The following is a 19,443-nucleotide window of genomic DNA, read 5'->3' as shown; positions in this document are numbered from 1 at the left end:
TTATTAACCCTTTACGTGCTTCACAGGAACTGAAACAATGTGGAAGGAAAAAATGAACATTTTACTTTTTTTTGCAAACATCTTAATTCAGAACCATTTTTTTTATTTTCACATGTGTAAAAACAGAAATGTAACAATAAATTTTGTTATGCAATTTCTCCTGAATACGCCAATATCCCATATGTGGGGGTAAACCACTTTTTGGACGCACCGCAGAACTTAGAAGTGAAGGAGCACCGTTTGACTTTTTCAATTCAGAATTGGCTGGAATTGAGATCGGACGCCATGTCCCGTTTAGAGAGCCCCTGATGTACCTAAACAGTGGAAACCCCCCACAAGTGACACCATTTTGGAAACTAGACCCCTTAAGGAACTTATCTAGATGTGTGGTGAGCACTTTGAACCCCCAAGTGCTTCACAGAAGTTTATAACGTAGAGTCGTGAAAATAAAAAATCGCTTTTGTTTACACAAAAATTATCTTTTTGCCCACAAATTTTTATTTTCACAAGGGTAACAGGAGAAATTAGACCACAAAAGTTGTTGTGCAATTTCTCCTGAGTACGTCGATACCCAATATGTGGGGGTAAACCACTGTTTGAGCGCACCGCAGAGCTTGGAAGAGAAGGAGTGCCGTTTTACTTTTTCAATGTAGAATTGGCTGGAATTGAGATTGGACGCATGTCGCGTTTGGAGAGCCCCTGATGTGCCTAAACAGTAGAAACCCCCCACAAGTGACACCATTTTGGAAACTACACCCCTTAAGGAACTTATCTAGATGTGTGGTGAGCACTTTGAACCCCCATGTGCTTCACAGAAGTTTATAACGTAGAGCCGTGAAAAGAAAAAAAAAAAAAAAAAAAAAATCGCATTTTTTTCTACAAATATGATCTTTTTGCCCACAAATTTTTATTTTCACAAGGGTAACAGGAGAAATTACACCACTAAAGTTGTTGTGCAATTTCTCCTGAGTACGTCGATACCCAATATGTGGGGGTAAACCACTGTTTGGGCGCACCGCAGAGCTTGGAAGAGAAAGAGTGCCGTTTTACTTTTTCAATGTAGAATTGGCTGGAATTAAGATCGGATGCCATGTCGCGTTTGGAGAGCCCCTGATGTGCCTAAACAGTAGAAATCCCCCACAAGTGACCCCATTTTGGAAACTAGACCCCCCATGGAACTTATCTAGATGTGTGGTGAGAACTTTGAATGCCCAAGTGCTTCACAGAAGTTTATAATGCAGAGTCGTGAAAATAAAAAATATTTTTTTTTCCACAAAAACACGGGTATTACATACCTGGTAATGTGTTTTTTTCATGAGACATGACGGCACCACGAGAGAGGGGATCCGCCCATCAAGGACAGGAAACCTTCAAGATAAAAGGGGCGGCTCCTCTCTCCACATCAGTTGTTTTACAGAGTACGAGAGGAACTCCGCTGGTTAGTGTACACATAAATAATACATCCTATACGGTTCTATTCACCGATACCCCAGGGAGTGTATAATACAAATAATGCTAATAATGCACCCAACTAATGACGTGATCAAAAGGGTGGGACTATAGGGGTGCCGTCATGTCTCATGAAAAAACACATTACCAGGTATGTAATACCCGTGTTTTTCCATCATACATGACGGCACCACGAGAGAGTTACAGAGATTTGTATTCTCTTTAGGGAGGGATCACTGCTTGTAACACTCTTCTCCCAAATGTGAGATCAGAGGTAGCAGATCGGTCTAGCCTATAATGTTTAAAAAATGTAGACGGAGAGGACCAAGTGGCCGCCTTACAGATTTGGTCGATGGTAGCATCAGCTCTCTCCGCCCACGACGTCGCCATGGCCCTCGTGGAGTGGGCTTTCAGACCCTGTGGAACAACCCTGCCTGCACTACTATATGCTAGAATAATGGCCTCTCTCACCCATCTAGCTATAGTCTGTTTTGAGGCTTTAAGGCCCTTCCTTGACCCCTGGAACGAAACAAATAAAGCCCTCTGTTTCCTCCAGGATTTTGTACTCTCTAGATACTGTTGGATACATCTCCTGACGTCTAAGCAATTGAGTCTCTCCTCTTTCTTGTTACTAGGATTGGAACAGAAAGAGGGTAGGGTTATATCCTGAGCTCTATGGAATCTCGATATTACTTTGGGAAGATATGCCGGATCTAATTTTAATACAACCCTATCATCCAAAATTTGTGTGTAAGGGGGGTCAGCTGACAACCCGTGTAAATCCCCCACCCTACGGGCCGATGTAAGTGCCACTAACAAAGCTGTTTTTAATGTTAGTATTTTATCTGAAGCTGTATTTAACGGCTCAAAGGGGCTTTCTGTCAGAGCTGTTAACACTAGATTTAGATCCCATGGTGGAGGAGTAGGAGATGGAACAGAGTCAGCTCTACTACAGGCTCGGATAAACCTCAGCACCCACCTATTACTTGCCAGGTCACAGTTGAATAGGGCTGCTAAGGCTGAAATGTGTACTTTAAGGGTACTAACAGCTAACCCCAGATCTAAGCCCTTCTGCAGGAACTCCAGTATTGCCACTATCGGGACCTCCCCTTCCCGTATTGGCCCTGAGCTGGACATTAATTTCTTCCATATCCTCCCATAGATCTTGGTCGTTACTGGTTTTCTGCTGCTGAGCAAGGTGGATATTAACCCAGCTGAGAACCCCTCTTTCTCTAGTAACGACCGCTCAAATTCCAGGCTGTCAAATGAAGCCCGGAGTTCTGCGGGTGGTTGAAGGGACCCTGAGTTAGAAGGTCCTGGTCTTCCGGGAGAACCCACGGGTCTGTCACTGACATCACTCTCAGCCAGTAAAACCACGGTCTTTTCGGCCAGAAGGGAGCGATCATAATTACTCTGGCCTTGTCTTCCCTGATCTTCCTCAGAACTGCTGGGATTAGACATATCGGTGGGAAGGCATACAGGAGTCCAGACGTCCATTCTATGCTGAAGGCGTCTACTGCCAACGGCCTGTCTGCAGGGTTCAGGGAGCAGAACTTTTGGACTTTCTTGTTGACTTGAGGCAAAGAGGTCCACCCTGGGTTTTCTCCACATGTGCACTATCTGTTGAAAAACGGACTTTTTTAGGGACCATTCCCCTTGCCTCAAGTGGTTCCTGCTTAGAAAGTCTGCCTTTATGTTGTCCACACCTCGGATATGCAGGGCCGATAATGACAGGAAGTGCCTTTCGGCTAGAGACATGAGTCTTGTGGTTATGTGCATCAGTGCCCGAGAGCGGGTGCCTCCCTGGTGGTTCACGTATGCGACCGCTGTTCGGTTGTCCGATAGGACTCTCACATGATGCCCTGCCAAGTGTGGAAGTAATCTCTCTAGCGCCTTTTCTATTGCTAGGAGCTCCCACTCGTTTGAGGATAGATCTTTCTCCTCTTGCGCCCAGGGGTCTTGGACCCATAGTGTGTGTGAGTGAGCTCCCCATCCCCATGGACTGGCGTCCGTTGTGATTATCCTGAAGGCTGTGAATGTCCATGGAACTCCTCTGGGGGATAACTCTATCTGTAACCACCATCTGAGAGATTGGAGCACAGAGAGTGGGAGAGTGAGCTTCTGCTCTAACTGTCCCTGAAGTTCTCGGTCGTTCTGCAGCACACACCATTGCAGTTCTCTTGCATAGAACTGGGCCCATTTTACTGCCGGTATGCAGGAGGTTAGGGACCCTAACACCGACATGGCCCTTCTTAAAGTCATCTCCGGTTTTCCTAATGTGGCCATAATCATCTGTTTGATTTTTCCTTCTTTTTCTTCTGGGAGGCGACACTCCTGTGCCACGGAGTCTACCGTTATTCCCAGGAAATTCTGGATCATTGCCGGCTCTAGCTTGGACTTCTTGAGATTTAGTTGCCATCCCAGTGTCTGAAGAGTGTCCATCACTATCCTGACCTGCTCCTGACAGTGAGAAAAGTTCTTTCCCACTATCAGGAAGTCGTCCAAGTAGGGAATTATTAGAGTGTCTTTTTCCCTGAAATGTGCTGTGACCTCTGCAATCAGCTTCGTAAATACGCGTGGGGCGGTTGCTATCCCAAAGGGCAGAGCCCTGTGCTGGAAGTGACGCATCTGGGACCCCATCTGAACTGCCACTCTGAGGAACTGACGATCTTGTTGTCTGATTGGGACGTGCTTGAGGTCGAGGACAGACATGTAGCACTGGGGATAGAGAAGTCTCACCGCCGATTTTATGGTTTTCATCTTGAATGATGGTACTACAAGAAATTTGTTGAGGCCTTTTAGATTTATAATTGTCCCCCAAGAGTTGTCCGGTTTTTTTATGAGAAAAAGAGGGGAATAAAATCCTTCCCTCCTTTCCTCTATAGGAACTTCCTCTAAGACGTGCTTGTCTAGGAGTGATTTTACTTCCCCCTCCAGACTGTCTTGCTTTTCTTGGGAGGACTGTACCGGGGTCTGCATATATCTTCTTGGAGGCCAGTGGTGAAATTTTAGCTTTAGGCCTGATTCTACGATCTGCCGGATCCATATGCTGGATGAGATCCTCTCCCAGGCTGGAAGGAAGTGAGAGAGCCTCCCTCCCACCTGAGAAGGACCGTCACTGGGAGGGTTTTTTGGTGTCTCTGGGGGACTTGCCGAAATAGAAGCCCTTTCCTCCCCTGGGTCACTTGTCCAGGTTGCTCCTGTCCCGGTCTCTGTATTGCTGCCTTCGGAACTTTTGGCCTCTCCGAAAGGAGCGACGAAAGGGCTGAAATGGCTGTCTTGGAAAGTTCTTATTATTATCACCGGCTTTCTCCAATACCTCGTCTAATGCCGGTCCGAACAGGAAGTTTCCCTCACAAGGCAAAAAACAAAGCTTCATTTTGGCCTGAGTGTCCCCCGGCCAGCATTTAAGCCATACGGCACGGCGTCCAGTGTTAGCCAACGCTGCTGATTTTGCTGCCAGCCTAGCAGAGTCTGCAGATGCTTCAGCCAGAAACATAGCCGCTGCCCTCATGGTTGGAAGTGACTCTAGAATAGCTTCCCTGGGAACTTTTTGCTCCACCTGTTCCTCCAGGTTGTCTATCCAGATTTGAAGGGATCTGGCGACACAAGTGGCCGCGATAGCTGGCCTTAGTGCTCCCGCTGAGGCTTCCCAAGCTGTCTTCAGGGAACTGTCCACCTTCCTGTCCAGAAGTTCTTTTAGAGAACCTAGGTCCTCGAACGGCAGGGAGGACTTCCTGGCCACTTTTGAGACCGCCACATCGATTTTTGGGGCTCTGTCCCAAGATGAGGATGCTTCCTCTTCAAAGGGATACCTTCTTTTTAGGGAGGTAGTTATTTGGGACCTTTTTTCTGGCTTTTGCCATTCCCTTTTAATCAGTTCTTGTATTTGATCGTTAACAGGGAATGACCTCCGTTTTTTCTTTTGTAGGCCACTGAACATGAGCTCTTGGGCTGTCTTTTTGGCCTTCTCATCTACCAGCCCCATGGTAGAGCGAACGGCTTTAATAAGTTTATCTGTAGCCTCAGCTGGAAAAGTGTCTTCCTCCTCCGAGCTACTATCAGAACAGCGGGCCGTATCTGAATCCTGCTCTGACCCCGAGGAATCCCTTTGGGATGCTATAGAGGGGCTGGATCTGTCCCTAGATCTGGCATCTGTGTCAGCTGTCTGTAATGCTCTTACGGACTTAGAGACTTCAGACTGAATCAGAGATCTTAGGCTGTCCGTAAAGGAGGGTGTTTCCTCCGCCACAGTCTGGTTAATACAGTCCTGACACAGTCCTTTACCCCAAGTTGATATTAAAGGCTTTTTACATAAGGGACATTCTCTATTTTTAGTCTTCGTCTTATACTTTTTGGTGACCTTCTATACTCCACCCCGCAATGTATGTAAGAAAAGAGGGGAGAGAGAAGATGAGAGAAAAGAACAGACATTAGCATGCTGGACTTTCTCGTAATTCACTCTCCACTCGGACGTTTTCAAAGTACGGGTACCGGATCCGGAGGTTGACTAGTATTCTCCGTGTCTCCCAATGAGACTAGGGACCCCTCCTTGGTATGCCGATCCGTCCGTATACTGTCCGAGCGGCTTCTGCTGCTGCCATGGCGGGTCTGGCTCTTTTCGCTTGAGCGAGACCGCCTCTCCTGCACCTCTTGCTGTGGCATCAAATGCTCAGGCGAGAAACTCTCCATTATACACACCAGCACACAACAAGAATAGTCACCTTCAACCTGGCCTGGTTTAGTGACACAGGGCAGCGCAGCTGGCTTGTTTAAATAGTTTCACTTTCTTTTTTTTTTTTTTTATGAATCACCTGGTTGATCCTGCTATCATTGGTCGCTTCATTAAACATGATTGATTACCTGGCTGATCGTGCCTGCACCACTTCCGGTGCACGTGAAGCAATCAACTACCTGGTTGATCCTGCGCCTGTCAGCTGTCAGCGCGACCCTGCGCTATATACATATGTCCAAGCGCGCACCTGGCAACCACATCCGGTGCGCGCTTTAATATCCACCATTTACCTGGTTGATCCTGCCTCTGCCAGAACTCTGCGCGCGCACCCGGTCCTTACTACCGGTGTGCGCTGCTGTACCGTGCTCCAGGCACGCATCCGGTCACCACTTCCGGTGCACGCTGCCTTTTTCGGTCCCCCTGCCCCTTGGCTCCTGCACAAGGGTTCCGAGTGATGCCGCAAGTTTCAGCGCCTATGCGCGGTTTACCTCTAGGCGCGCACCCGGCCTTTATTTCCGGTGCGCGCCGGAGATTCTGGCCCCCCTGCCCGCATTTGCGCGCGCACGTACCTCCATTCCTGGGTACCTGGTGCCGGATGAAGGGAGACCTCCAGGAGCTTCCTTGACCCCTGTCCAAGCCACCGACAGGCAGCGTGGTCACCCTCTCCGGACGCCGCTCTGCGTCTACCACTGCAGCCTCAGGTACCGTCAGGGAGGAGGGGGAAGGGGGGAGACCTGCTCTTTACACTCGACAGGGAGGGCCCCAATACCTCCGAGGAGCTTACCTCGTCCGGGCACCGATGTGCCTCACGGGCTGCATGGCCACCTCTGGTCAACAGGGGGGGCACCATAGAAAGTGACCCCCGTGGACAGGCAGGATTCCTACTCGACAGGGGGGGGGGGGGGGAGCGCACCTGCGGCCCCCATGGAGTATCTTCACCCGGGCGTTCGCCTCGCGGGCTGTGGCCATGCTTCGCTCAGTGGGGGCATGGTATACATTGACCCCCGAGGCGACTACGGGTACCTGGTGACGGGTGCAGCAGACAGCGCCTGCCCAAATCCACCCGACCCAGATCCCGGCATCCTCTTCAATCTTCATCAGATGTCTTCCATCTTGAGGGTTCCCCGTCAAGGACAGGAAACCAACTGATGTGGAGAGAGGAGCCGCCCCTTTTATCTTGAAGGTTTCCTGTCCTTGATGGGCGGATCCCCTCTCTCGTGGTGCCGTCATGTATGATGGAAAAAAGATTTTTTAGCCCCCAAGTTTTTATTTTCACAAGGGTAACAAGAAAAATTGGACCCCAAATGTTGTTGTCCAATTTGTCCTGAGTATGCTGGTACCCGATATGTGGGGGTAAACCACTGTTTAGGCGCACGGCAGAGCTCGGAAGGAAGGAGCGCCGCTTTGGAATGCAGACTTTGATAGAATGGTCTGCGAGCATTATGTTGCGTTTGCAGAGCCCCTGATGAACCTAACCAGTAGAAACCCTCCACAAGTGACCCCATTTTGGAAACTAGACCCCAAAAGGAACTTATCTAGATGTGTGGTGAGAACTTTGAATGCCCAAGTGCTTCACAGAAGTTTAGAATGCAGAGTCGTGAAAATAAAAAATATTTTTTTTTTCCACAAAAAAGATATTGTAGCCCCCAAGTTTTTATTTTCACAAGGGTAACAGGAGAAATTGGACTGCAATAGCTGTTGTCCAATTTATCCCGAGTACGCTGATGCGCCATATGTGGGGGTAAACCACTGTTTGGGTGCACGGCAGAGCTCGGAAGGGAAGGAGCGCCGTTTTGGAATGCAGACTTTGATAGAATGGTCTGTGGGCGTTATGTTGCGATTGCAGAGCCCCTGATGTACCTAAACAGTAGTAACCCCCCACAAGTGACCCCATTTTGGAAACTAGACCCCCAAGGAACTTATATAGATGTGTGGTGGGAACTTTGAATGCCAAAGTGCTTCACAGAAGTTTATAATGCAGAGTCATAAAAAAAAAAAAAGAAAAAAAAAAAATTTCCACAAAAAAGATTTTGTAGCCCCCAAGATTTTATTTTCACAAGGGTAACAAGATAAATTAGACCCCAGAAGTTGTTGTCCAATTTATCCCGAGTACGCTGATGCCCCATATGTGGGGGTAACCCACTGTTTGGGCGCACCGCAGAGCTCAGAAGGGAGGGAGCACCATTTGACTTTTTGAGCGCAAAATTGGCTGTCGTGTTTGGAGACTCCCTGATGTAACTAAACAGTGGAAACCCCCCAATTCTAGCTCCAACCCAACTCCAACACACCCCTAACCCTAATCCCAACCTGATCCATAATCCTAATCATTAACCCCAACGATAATCACAACCCTTACCCCAAAACAACCCTAATGTCAACCCTAACCATAACCCTAATCAAAACCCTAAATCCAACACACCCTTAAACCTAATCTCAACCCTAACCTCAAACCTAACCCTAATCCCAATATACCCCTAATCACAACCCTAACCTTAACCCTAATCCCAAACCTAACCCTAATCCCAGGCGTAACCCTAATGCCAACCCAAACCCTAATACCAACCCTAATCCAAACCCTAACCCTAGTCCCAACTCTAACCCTAACTTTAGCCCCAACCCTAGCCCTAATTTTAGCCCCAACCCTAGCCCTAAGGCTACTTTCACACTTGCGTCGTTTGGCATCCGTCGCAATCCGTAGTTTTGGACAAGAAACGGATCCTGCAAATGTGCCCGCAGGATGCGTTTTTTGCCCATAGACTTGTATTGCCGACGGATCGTGACAGATGGCCACACGTCGCGTCTGTCGTGCACTGGATCAGTTGTGTTTTGGCGGACCGTCGGCACAAAAAAAGTCCAATGAAACGTTTTTTTGTACGTCGCATCCGCCATTTCTGACCGCGCATGTGTGGCCGTAACTCCGCCCCCTCCTCCCCAGGACATAGATTGGGCAGCGGATGCGTTGAAAAACTACATCCGCTGCCCACGTTGTGCACAATTTTCACAACGTGCGTCGGTATGTCGGGCCAACGCATTGCGACGGCCCCGTACCGATGTAAGTGTGAAAGAAGCCTAACCCTAAATTTAGCCCCAACCCTAATCCTAAATTTAGCCCTAGCCCTACCCCTAACCCTACCCCTAGCCCTAACCCTAGCCCTACCCCTAGCCCTACCCCTAACCCTACCCCTAACCCTAATTTTAGCCCCAACTGCTGTTCTCCTGCCGGCCAGCAGATGGAGACAGATGGCGGGCGCACTGCGCATGCGCCCGCCATTTTCTTTTCCCCGGCAGCCAGGAGGAGCAGCAGGAGGACCCAGGTGAGTATGCTGGGGTCCCCGAATCCCCCTATTTCTCTGTCCTCTGATGTGCGATCACATCAGAGGACAGAGAATTACACTTTACTTTTTTTTTTTTTTTTGCGGTCGCCGGTAAACAGTTAATTACCGGCGATCGCAAAACAGGGGTCGGTAAAACCGACCCCGATCATGTTCTTTGGGGTCTCGGCTACCACCGGCAGCCGAGACCCCAAAGATTCACCCGGTGCCGGCCGGCGGGCGCACTGCGCATGCGCCCGCCATTTTGAAGATGGCGGCGCCCACCGGGAGCCACGAGGAGCACCGGGGGAGATAGGTGAGTATTGGGGGGCTACCTGGGACCCCTTTTCTCTGTCCTCCGATGTGCGATCACATCGGAGGACAGAGAAATTAAAAAGAGATCGCGTTTTTTTTTTTTTTTTTTGCGATCGCCGGTAAACGGTTAGTTACCGGCGATCGCAAATGCGGGGTCGGTAAAAAAAAACCCGAATCATGTTCTCTGGGGTCTCTGCTACCCCCGGCAGCCGAGACCCCGGAGAAAATCCGACTCTGGGGGGCGCTATTCACTTTTTCCACAGCGCCGTTAATTAACGGCGCTGTGGTTTAAGTACCCTTAGCGGCCGCCGTTAAAAGGCGTATCGGCGGTCGCTAAGGGGTTAAGGTACCGTCACACTCAGCAACTTTGCAAAGAGAACGACAACAATCCGTGACGTTGCAGCGATCTGGATAGTGATCTCGTTGTGTTTGACACGCAGCAGCGATCTGGATCCCGCTGTGCCATCGCTGGTCGGAGCTAGAAGTCCAGAACTTTATTTCGTTATTTAGGTCGGCGTGTATCGTCGTGTTTAACATCAAAAGCAACGACGCCAGCAACGAGCATAGGGCCCCTAGATGTGTGTCGGATCGGTACACTCCGGATGTTTGACATGGAGCTAACAACCAGCGAGAACGATAAGTGAGTCACCGTTACGTCACTGGATCGCTCCTGCATCGTTCTGGAGTTGCTGTGTTTGACGTCTCTACAGCGACCTAAACAGCGACGCTCCAGTGATCTAGTTTAGGTCGGCTCGTTGTCTATATCGCTGCAGCGTCGCTGAGTGTGACGGTACCTTTACTTCTTGTCTGTCACTGTTCTCCACTGCCCTTATCTAATCTTATACTTGGTTAACCTCATGCTGCCCCAACCCCCCTACTTACAATGTATGAAACTGAAAGTGAAACCGGTTTTTACGTACCGGTAATAGGATTTTACAGAGCCACGACAGCACCCCTACGAGAGAGGGGATCCGCCCACCTTCCGGACCGGAACCTACAGGATTTAAAGGGGCGGTCCCCCTCATCACTCCAGTTTGTGTTTCAGAGTATAAGGGACACCGCCATTGAGTTAGTACATAAACATATATACTTAAACATTACTAAATACCATCACCTTCTAAAGAGTGATTTTTTAATAAGCACACTTTCCCCAAAGGGTGCAGAAACCAGTGAATAACTACGGGGGGGAATGTGCGGGTGCTGTCGTGGCTCCGTAAAATCCTATTACCGGTACGTAAAAACCGGTTTTCCTATCGCCACGACAGCACCCCTATGAGAGATTTTCAAAGATCAATCACCTGGGAGGGACTACAGCACTAAGTACTGTACGGCCAAAAACTAAATTGGCCTCTGAAGACAAATCAAGACGATAATGTCTATAAAAGGTGGAAGGAGATGACCACGTTGCCGCCTTACATATTACGTCTATGGAGACGTCCGCTCTTTCCGCCCAGGATGAGGCAATGGCTCGAGTGGAGTGGGCCCTGATGCCATCTGGTGGTGTCTGGCCTTTAGCAGTATAAGCAAGATATATGGCATCTCTTATCCATCTGGCGATAGACGCTTTTGTTACACTCGCCCCTTTCCTTGGATTCTGAAAGGAAACAAACAGAGCCCTACTCTGCCTCCATGGTTCTGTCTTGTGTAGGTATTCTAATAGAGTTCTTCTGACATCTAACATGTGATATTTCTGCTCGTCAGCTGAATTTGGATTGTCACAGAAAGATGGTAAAATTATTTCCTGACTTCTATGAAATTTGGAAGCTACTTTTGGTAGGTATGCTGGATCAGGTTTTAACTCTACCCTGTCCTGAAAGACCATTAAATAAGGAGGATCTATCGACAAAGCTTGCAAGTCACTCACTCTCCTAGCAGAGGTCAGGGCTACTTGGAAGGCTGTTTTTAAGGTTAAATTTTTTATGGAGACAGAATCTAATGGCTCAAAGGGGGGTTCTGTTACGGCGTCTAAAACCAAATTTAAATCCCATGGTGGTAATCTAGGAATATACACTGGTTTACTACGTTCAGTGGCCCTGATAAATCGGGAAACCCATCTATTTCCCACCACATCACTGTTATATAACGCTCCCAAAGCTGATACTTGGACTCTAAGGGTATTTACCGCCAAGCCCAATTCTCGGCCTTTCTGTAAAAACTCCAGAATAGCCGGAATTGGGACCTTGCCAGAAAAAGGATTTTGGTAGAAGGCAAGGAACTTTTTCCAAGTTTTAGCATAAATTTTAGTGGTAACTTCTTTCCGGCTATTTAAAAGGGTAGATATGAGAGCCTCTGAAAACCCTCTTCTCCTCAATAACTCCCTCTCAAATTCCACGCCGTCAGATGCAGGGATTCCACATTGGGGTAACTGAATGGACCCTGAGAAAGAAGCTCCGGGCTGGACGGCAGTACCCAGGGGTCGGACACAGACATTGCCCTGAGTAACAAGAACCATGCCCTCCTGGGCCAAAAGGGGGCAATCAGGATCACTCTCGCCCTCTCCTCCCTGATCTTCCTGAGGACTATCGGGATCAGACACATTGGGGGGAACGCGTAAGCCAGAGGGAAATCCCAGTGTATCTGAAGGGAGTCTATTATACAGGGCTTGTCCGCCACCCGAAGAGAAGCGAACTTCCTGGTCTGCCTGTTCTCTCTCGTTGCGAATAGATCGATAACGGGCAATCCCCACAGGTCCACTATCTGTCTGAACACCCGTCGATCTAGAACCCATTCTCCCTGACGTAGAGAATGACGGCTGAGGTAATCTGCCTCTGTGTTGAGCTCTCCCCGAATGTGAACAGCTGATAGAGAGCGAAAGTGGGCTTCGGCTATTTCGAGTATGTCTGTGGCGGTGTTCATTAGGGATCTTGACCTTGTACCCCCTTGATGGTTGAGATACGCCACTACTGTTGTGTTGTCTGTCTGGACTCTTACATGTGAATCCTGCAGAGATGGAAGCAACCTGAGTAAGGCCTTCTTTACTGCCGTGAGCTCTTTCCAGTTTGAGGACTCTTGAGCCTCTAAGAGAGACCATTGCCCTGGAGTCCAGACATCTATGTGAGCTCCCCAACCTATTGGACTGGCATCGGTTGTGACCATGTTGTCTGGTACTACACTCCAGCGTACTCCTTTTCCTAAATGTCTTCTGTTTAACCACCATCTCAGACTGTGTAGAGTGGCGGTGGACAGCCTGAGTCTTCCGCCTAATTGTCCTTGAAGACTCCTCTCTGTATCCAAGACTTGGGCCTGCAACACTCGAGTGTGGAATTGAGCCCACTGGACGGCTGGTATGCAGGACGTTAGGGATCCCAGAAGGGACATAGCGTCTCTTAAAGTCAGATCTGGCTTTCTTGTTACCGTACTGACTTTGTGCATAATCCTCTGCTTTTTCTCTTCCGGAAGGAAACATTGTTGCACTTCCGAATCCAGCAGAATACCTAGGAAAGTCTGAGTTGTTGATGGATCGAGTCTTGACTTCTCCATATTGACTATCCAACCCAAGTCCTGTAAGGAAGATATTACATGATTTAGGCGAGTACTACACTGGCAAAAGGAATTCCCCACTACCAGGAAGTCCTCCAAGTAGGGTATAATTAACGTATCCTGTTCCCTGACACAGGCCATTACTTCTGCTATGACTTTAGTAAACACCCTCGGTGCCATAGATAGACCAAAGGGCATTGCAGCAAACTGAAAATGTCTGACCTGGTCGTTTAAGCGCACCGCCATTCTGAGGAATTGTTGATGATCCTGGTGAATGGGCAGATGGTAATACGCATCTTTTAAATCCAGGACTGTCATATAACATCTGGGAAAGAGAAGTTTAGTTGCCGTTTTAATAGATTCCATCTTAAAGGCATGATACTCTAGATGTTTGTTTAATCTCCGTAAGTTTATGATGGTTCGAAAGGATCCATCTGGCTTGGAGATTAAAAATAAAGGGGAATAGAACTCTTTCCCCTGTTGATGCTTTGGAACCTCCACTATGACTTTCTTCCGTCTTAACATTTGGACCTCTTTTTCAAGGGCCTTTTGTTGGTCTAAGGAATCAGGGGCAGTCAAGATATAAAATTCAGAAGGTCTTTCCCGGAACTCTAATTTTAACCCTGAATTAATTATACCCAGAACCCAATTGCTCGAAATTATTTTGGCCCACTGAGCATAGAAGAATTTTAACCTGCCCCCTACTGGAAGATCTTTATTAACGATAGTTTCTTCTTCTTCTTGAGGAAGATGATGAAGCATTAAAGTCCGAACCTTTCTTTTTTGGGTCTGATGGTTCCCAGTCTCGGTTGTGGTAAGGTCTTCGGTATTGGAAGCGTCTCCTGAAGATATTCCTAAAGCTAGGATTGAAAGCTTTAGGAAAACCTTTCTTCCTATCCTCAGCCTTAGCTAGGATATCATCCAATACCGGGCCAAACAGGTACTCACCCCTACACGGCATTGTACATAGTTTAGCTTTCGCCTGGGCATCCCCTTTCCAGGTCTTAAGCCATAGGGCTCGGCGAGCAGCGTTTGAGAGACCTGCTAATCTTGCCGCCAATTTTAAAGAATCCACTGACGCGTCCGCTAAATACGCCACCCCTTCACGTATTTGCGAAAGTGAGTTCAACATCTTGTCTCTGGGCACCTTGGACTTCAGCTGTTCTTCCAGTTGGGATATCCACACCATGACGGATCTAGCCGTACACGTGCTAGAGATAGCAGGTTTGAACGCCCCCGCAGTTGATTCCCATACTTTTCTCAAAAACATGTCCGCCTTCCTATCTGATGGATCTTTCAGAAGGCCCACGTCCTCCAGCGGCAAAGTACCGGCTTTAGACGTAGAAGCCACCGCTGCATCCACTTTCGGGACTTTCATCCACTCTGCCAGCTCATTATCTTCAAAGGGATACCTTCTTTTAGCTGATGACGGAAGGAAACCTTTATCCTGTTTATCCCATTCTCTCTTTATAAGAGTCTTAACCGTATCCACCACCGGGAACGCCTTACGACTCCTCTGGCACAAGCCCGCAAACATTATGTCCTGTGCGGACCTTGGTTCCTTGCTCTCTGCAACACCCATGGTAGCTCGGACTCCTTTAACTAACATGTCCATGTTGTCCACCGAGAAACAAGGCCTTCCCTCTTCATCTGAGGAGGATGGAGATGAAGATCGGGAACATTCCCCTTCTTGCAGGGACAGACTAGATCCTGGCGATATGTCCCTGCCCGACCTTTCCTGGCGGCGGCCTCTAAGGGAATAGCTAATTTCCTCCCTGATGACCGCTCTAAGGTCTGATGACCGAAGGGGAGCTTCCTCTTCTAAGGTCTGAGATATGCAAGCCTGACACAGCCTTTTGGTATAACTGTCAGGCATTGGAGTCATGCATAGAGCACATTGCTTGTGCTTAGATTTAGTGGTCTTTTTTCCCTAAAACAAAGCACAAATAACAGACCATATCAGCACCAGGTGTCTGATTTAACACTCACCATAACGCTGATTCTGTGAATACCGGTTCTGGAGGAGTAGGATCCAAATGTGACGCTGGGGCGCTCGCACGCTGCTGCCCCCGTACCACGCTGCTGCTGCTTCTCCTTGAGCGGCCGCTACCGCTCTTACTGCGCTGTTCCGTTCACTCTCCATGAGGGTGCTCGGCGTCCCCTACTGAGGACATGGCTGCGCGCCTCCTACCATAGGCGTCGCTCTTTTACAGCGCTGCAGCGCTCCTCCCCGGCTTACCCCGGAAGCGTACCAACTACTTCCGGGTTCACCAGCGCCGGTGTGGACGCTGCACACCGCGCTCAACCGCGGACCAGGACAGCACTGCCCGACTCCTGGAACGCGCTCCTCATGGCCAGACGAGGGGGGGTCTGCACGCAGGACACCCCCGACGCTGCTTCCGAGCCCCCGATTCCGCCGTTCCTAGAAGATACCGCGCGGAGGCATGGAGGCCCGGGTAAGACTGCTGCTGCAGGCTCCCGCCGTCCGGACAGGAACCCAAACTGGAGTGATGAGGGGGACCGCCCCTTTAAATCCTGTAGGTTCCTGTCCGGAAGGTGGGCGGATCCCCTCTCTCGTAGGGGTGATGTCGTGGCGATAGGAAAAATGTGTTGCAAATTCTTAGCAGTAAAGCTCCTCTTCTAGAATAGATGTTTGGTGTGCGTCTTCCAAGCATCTCACAGCTGCTACTCAGAAGAGGAAGACTGTAAGAAGTATTATCCTTTCAACAAACTTTGCATCAGTTAACTGTGAGTACATGAGGAATAACAGTATTACTGACCACTGTATCAGTTGTACGACCTGGCAATTTTCTACAATTGTTTTTAGGAAAAACAAGTGTCATTTGGATTGTGAATGCAGAATTAAAAACCTGAGAATGTCAAAGAAGCGTCACATTAAATCAGCTGTATTTGAACATTTCACCATCACTCAAGATAGAAAACATTATGTCTGTCAGTGTAAGACAAATGATTCAGACGAAAACAAATGCTGTGATGCCAAAATCAGTGCATATTCAGGCAAAGATAAAAATACTCCTACCAGAGCTTCTAATCTAAAGAGACATTTACAGCGCTTTCATCCAGAAGTACTGAAAGCAGTGGATGAGAAAGACTGCATCCAAACCAATGAACCAGTGCCCAGCTCTTCCAGCCAAACAAAGGAGCAGAGAGCCATCAGTTGCAAGATATTTTGTCAGTGACAAAGTTACTGTGACAATGACAGTAGATACATTTAAAAAAAAGATCAGAGCTTGTTGCAAAGGATAGTGTGCCTATTTCATTATTTTCACAACCAGCTTTTATGTGTCTGAATAGGGAAATGGCCCGCAAGCTTGGTGTTTCTCTGTAGAGAGAGAGTATTAGAAAATTAGTAATCGAAGAAGCTTTTAAACAAAAGGAAGAACTTAAAAAAACTCTCAAGGGACGCTTTCTGTTTTTTTAAAATGGATGCCTGCACACGTCACAGAGTTGGTCATTTATGAAGGAGTCGGAGTCTGAGCCGGAACCTGATAAAATCCAGGAGTCGGAGTCGCAACTGTAGCTTACAGACTCCACAGCGCTGGCGAGTATAGAACTATTTTTTATTTTAATTATTTTTTTTTAACAGGGATATGCTGTCCACACTGCTATATACTACGTGGGCTGTGTTATACAGGTCCTTCTCAAAAAATTAGCATATAGTGTTAAATTTCATTATTTACCATAATGTAATGATTACAATTAAACTTTCATATATTATAGATTCATTATCCACCAACTGAAATTTGTCAGGTCTTTTATTGTTTTAATACTGATGATTTTGGCATACAACTCCTGATAACCCAAAAAACCTGTCTCAATAAATTAGCATATTTCACCCATCCAATCAAATAAAAGTGTTTTTTAATAACAAACAAAAAAAACATCAAATAATAATGTTCAGTTATGCACTCAATACTTGGTCGGGAATCCTTTGGCAGAAATGACTGCTTCAATGCGGCGTGGCATGGAGGCAATCAGCCTGTGACACTGCTGAGATGTTATGGAGGCCCAGGATGCTTCAATAGCGGCCTTAAGCTCATCCAGAGTGTTGGGTCTTGCGTCTCTCAACTTTCTCTTCACAATATCCCACAGATTCTCTATGGGGTTCAGGTCAGGAGAGTTGGCAGGCCAATTGAGCACAGTAATACCATGGTCAGTAAACCATTTACCAGTGGTTTTGGCACTGTGAGCAGGTGCCAGGTCGTGCTGAAAAATGAAATCTTCATCTCCATAAAGCATTTCAGCCGATGGAAGCATGAAGTGCTCCAAAATCTCCTGATAGCTAGCTGCATTGACCCTGCCCTTGATGAAACACAGTGGACCAACACCAGCAGCTGACATGGCACCCCACACCATCACTGACTGTGGGTACTTGACACTGGACTTCAGGCATTTTGGCATTTCCTTCTCCCCAGTCTTCCTCCAGACTCTGGCACCTTGATTTCCGAATGACATGCAAAATTTGCTTTCATCAGAAAAAAGTACTTGGGACCACTTAGCAACAGTCCAGTGCTGCTTCTCTGTAGCCCAGGTCAGGCGCCTCTGCCGCTGTTTATGGTTCAAAAGTGGCTTTACCTGGGGAATGCGGCACCTGTAGCCCATTTCCTGCACACGCCTGTGCACGGTGGCTCTGGATGTTTCCACACCAGACTCAGTCCACTGCTTCCTCAGGTTCCCCAAGATCTGGAATCGGTCCTTCTCCACAATCTTCCTCAGGGTCCGGTCTCCTCTTCTCGTTGTACAGCGTTTTCTGCCACATTGTTTCCTTCCAACAGACTTACCATTGAGGTGCCTTGATACAGCACTCTGGGAACAGCCTATTTGTTGAGAAATTTCTTTCTGGGTCTTACCCTCTTGCTTGAGGGTGTCAATGATGGCCTTCTTGACATCTGTCAGGTCGCTAGTCTTACCCATGATGGGGGTTTTGAGTAATGAACCAGGCAGGGAGTTTATAAAAGCCTCAGGTATCTTTTGCATGTGTTTAGAGTTAATTAGTTGATTCAGAAGATTAGGGTAATAGGTCGTTTAGAGAACCTTTTCTTGATATGCTAATTTATTGAGACAGGTTTTTTGGGTTATCAGGAGTTGTATGCCAAAATCATCAGTATTAAAACAATAAAAGACCTGACAAATTTCAGTTGGTGGATAATGAATCTATAATATATGAAAGTTTAATTGTAATCATTACATTATGGTAAATAATGAAATTTAACACTATATGCTAATTTTTTGAGAAGGACCTGTATACTGCGTGAGCTGTGTTATAAACTGGGTGGCTGCTATATACTGCGTGGCCTGTGTTATATACTGCGTGGCCTGTGTTATATACTGCGTGGCCTGTGTTATATACTACATGGGCAGTGTTATATACTGCGTGGCCTGTGTTATATACTGCGTGGCCTGTGTTATATACTGTTTGCTATGTGGCCTGTGCTATATACTATGTGGCTGCTATATACATACATACATATTAGAGAATACCCGATGCATTAGAATCAGGCCACCATCTAGTATAACATAAACCCCAAGAACATACAACTAAGTTTGTGGGTGTAAGGGTACCGTCACACTATAACATTTCGATCGCTACGACGGTACGATTCGTGACGTGCCAGCGATATCGTTACGATATCGCTGTGTCTGACACGCAGCAGCGATCAGGGATCCTGCTGAGAATCGTACGTCGTAGCAGATCGTTTAGAACTTTCTTTCATCGCTGGATCTCCCGCTGTCATCGCTAGATCGGTGTGTGTGACACCGATCTAGCGATCTAGCGATGCGATCCAGCGATGCGTTCACTTGTAACCAGGGTAAACATCGGGTAACTAAGCGCAGGACCGCGCTTAGTTACCCGATGTTTACCCTGGTTACAAGCGTTAAACTAAAAAAAAACAAACAGCACATACTTACATTCTGGTGTCCGTCAGGTCCCTTGCAGTCTGCTTCCAGCACTGTGACTGCCGGCCGTAAAGTGAAAGCAGAGCACAGCGGCTGTGCTTTCACTTTCACTTTACGGCCGGCAGTCACTGAGTGCGGGAAGCAGACTGCAAGGGACCTGACGGACACCAGAATGTAAGTATGTGCTGTTTGTTTTTTTTTAGTTTAACGCTTGTAACCAGGGTAAACATCGGG

General features: G+C 47.7%; 1 protein-coding gene across 1 annotated transcript in view; it reads right to left on the bottom strand.

The window, feature by feature from the left end:
* Nucleotides 1-19,443, bottom strand: part of MAP3K15 (mitogen-activated protein kinase kinase kinase 15) — a 246,053-nt gene that overhangs the window by 22,133 nt on the left and 204,477 nt on the right. The window lies entirely within an intron of this gene.

This window comes from Ranitomeya imitator, chromosome 3 (assembly GCF_032444005.1).
Source record: "Ranitomeya imitator isolate aRanImi1 chromosome 3, aRanImi1.pri, whole genome shotgun sequence".
Lineage (NCBI taxonomy): Eukaryota > Metazoa > Chordata > Amphibia > Anura > Dendrobatidae > Ranitomeya > Ranitomeya imitator.
The sequence above is the reverse complement of the archived record's forward strand: the minus strand, read 5'-3'. Positions and strand labels throughout refer to the sequence as shown.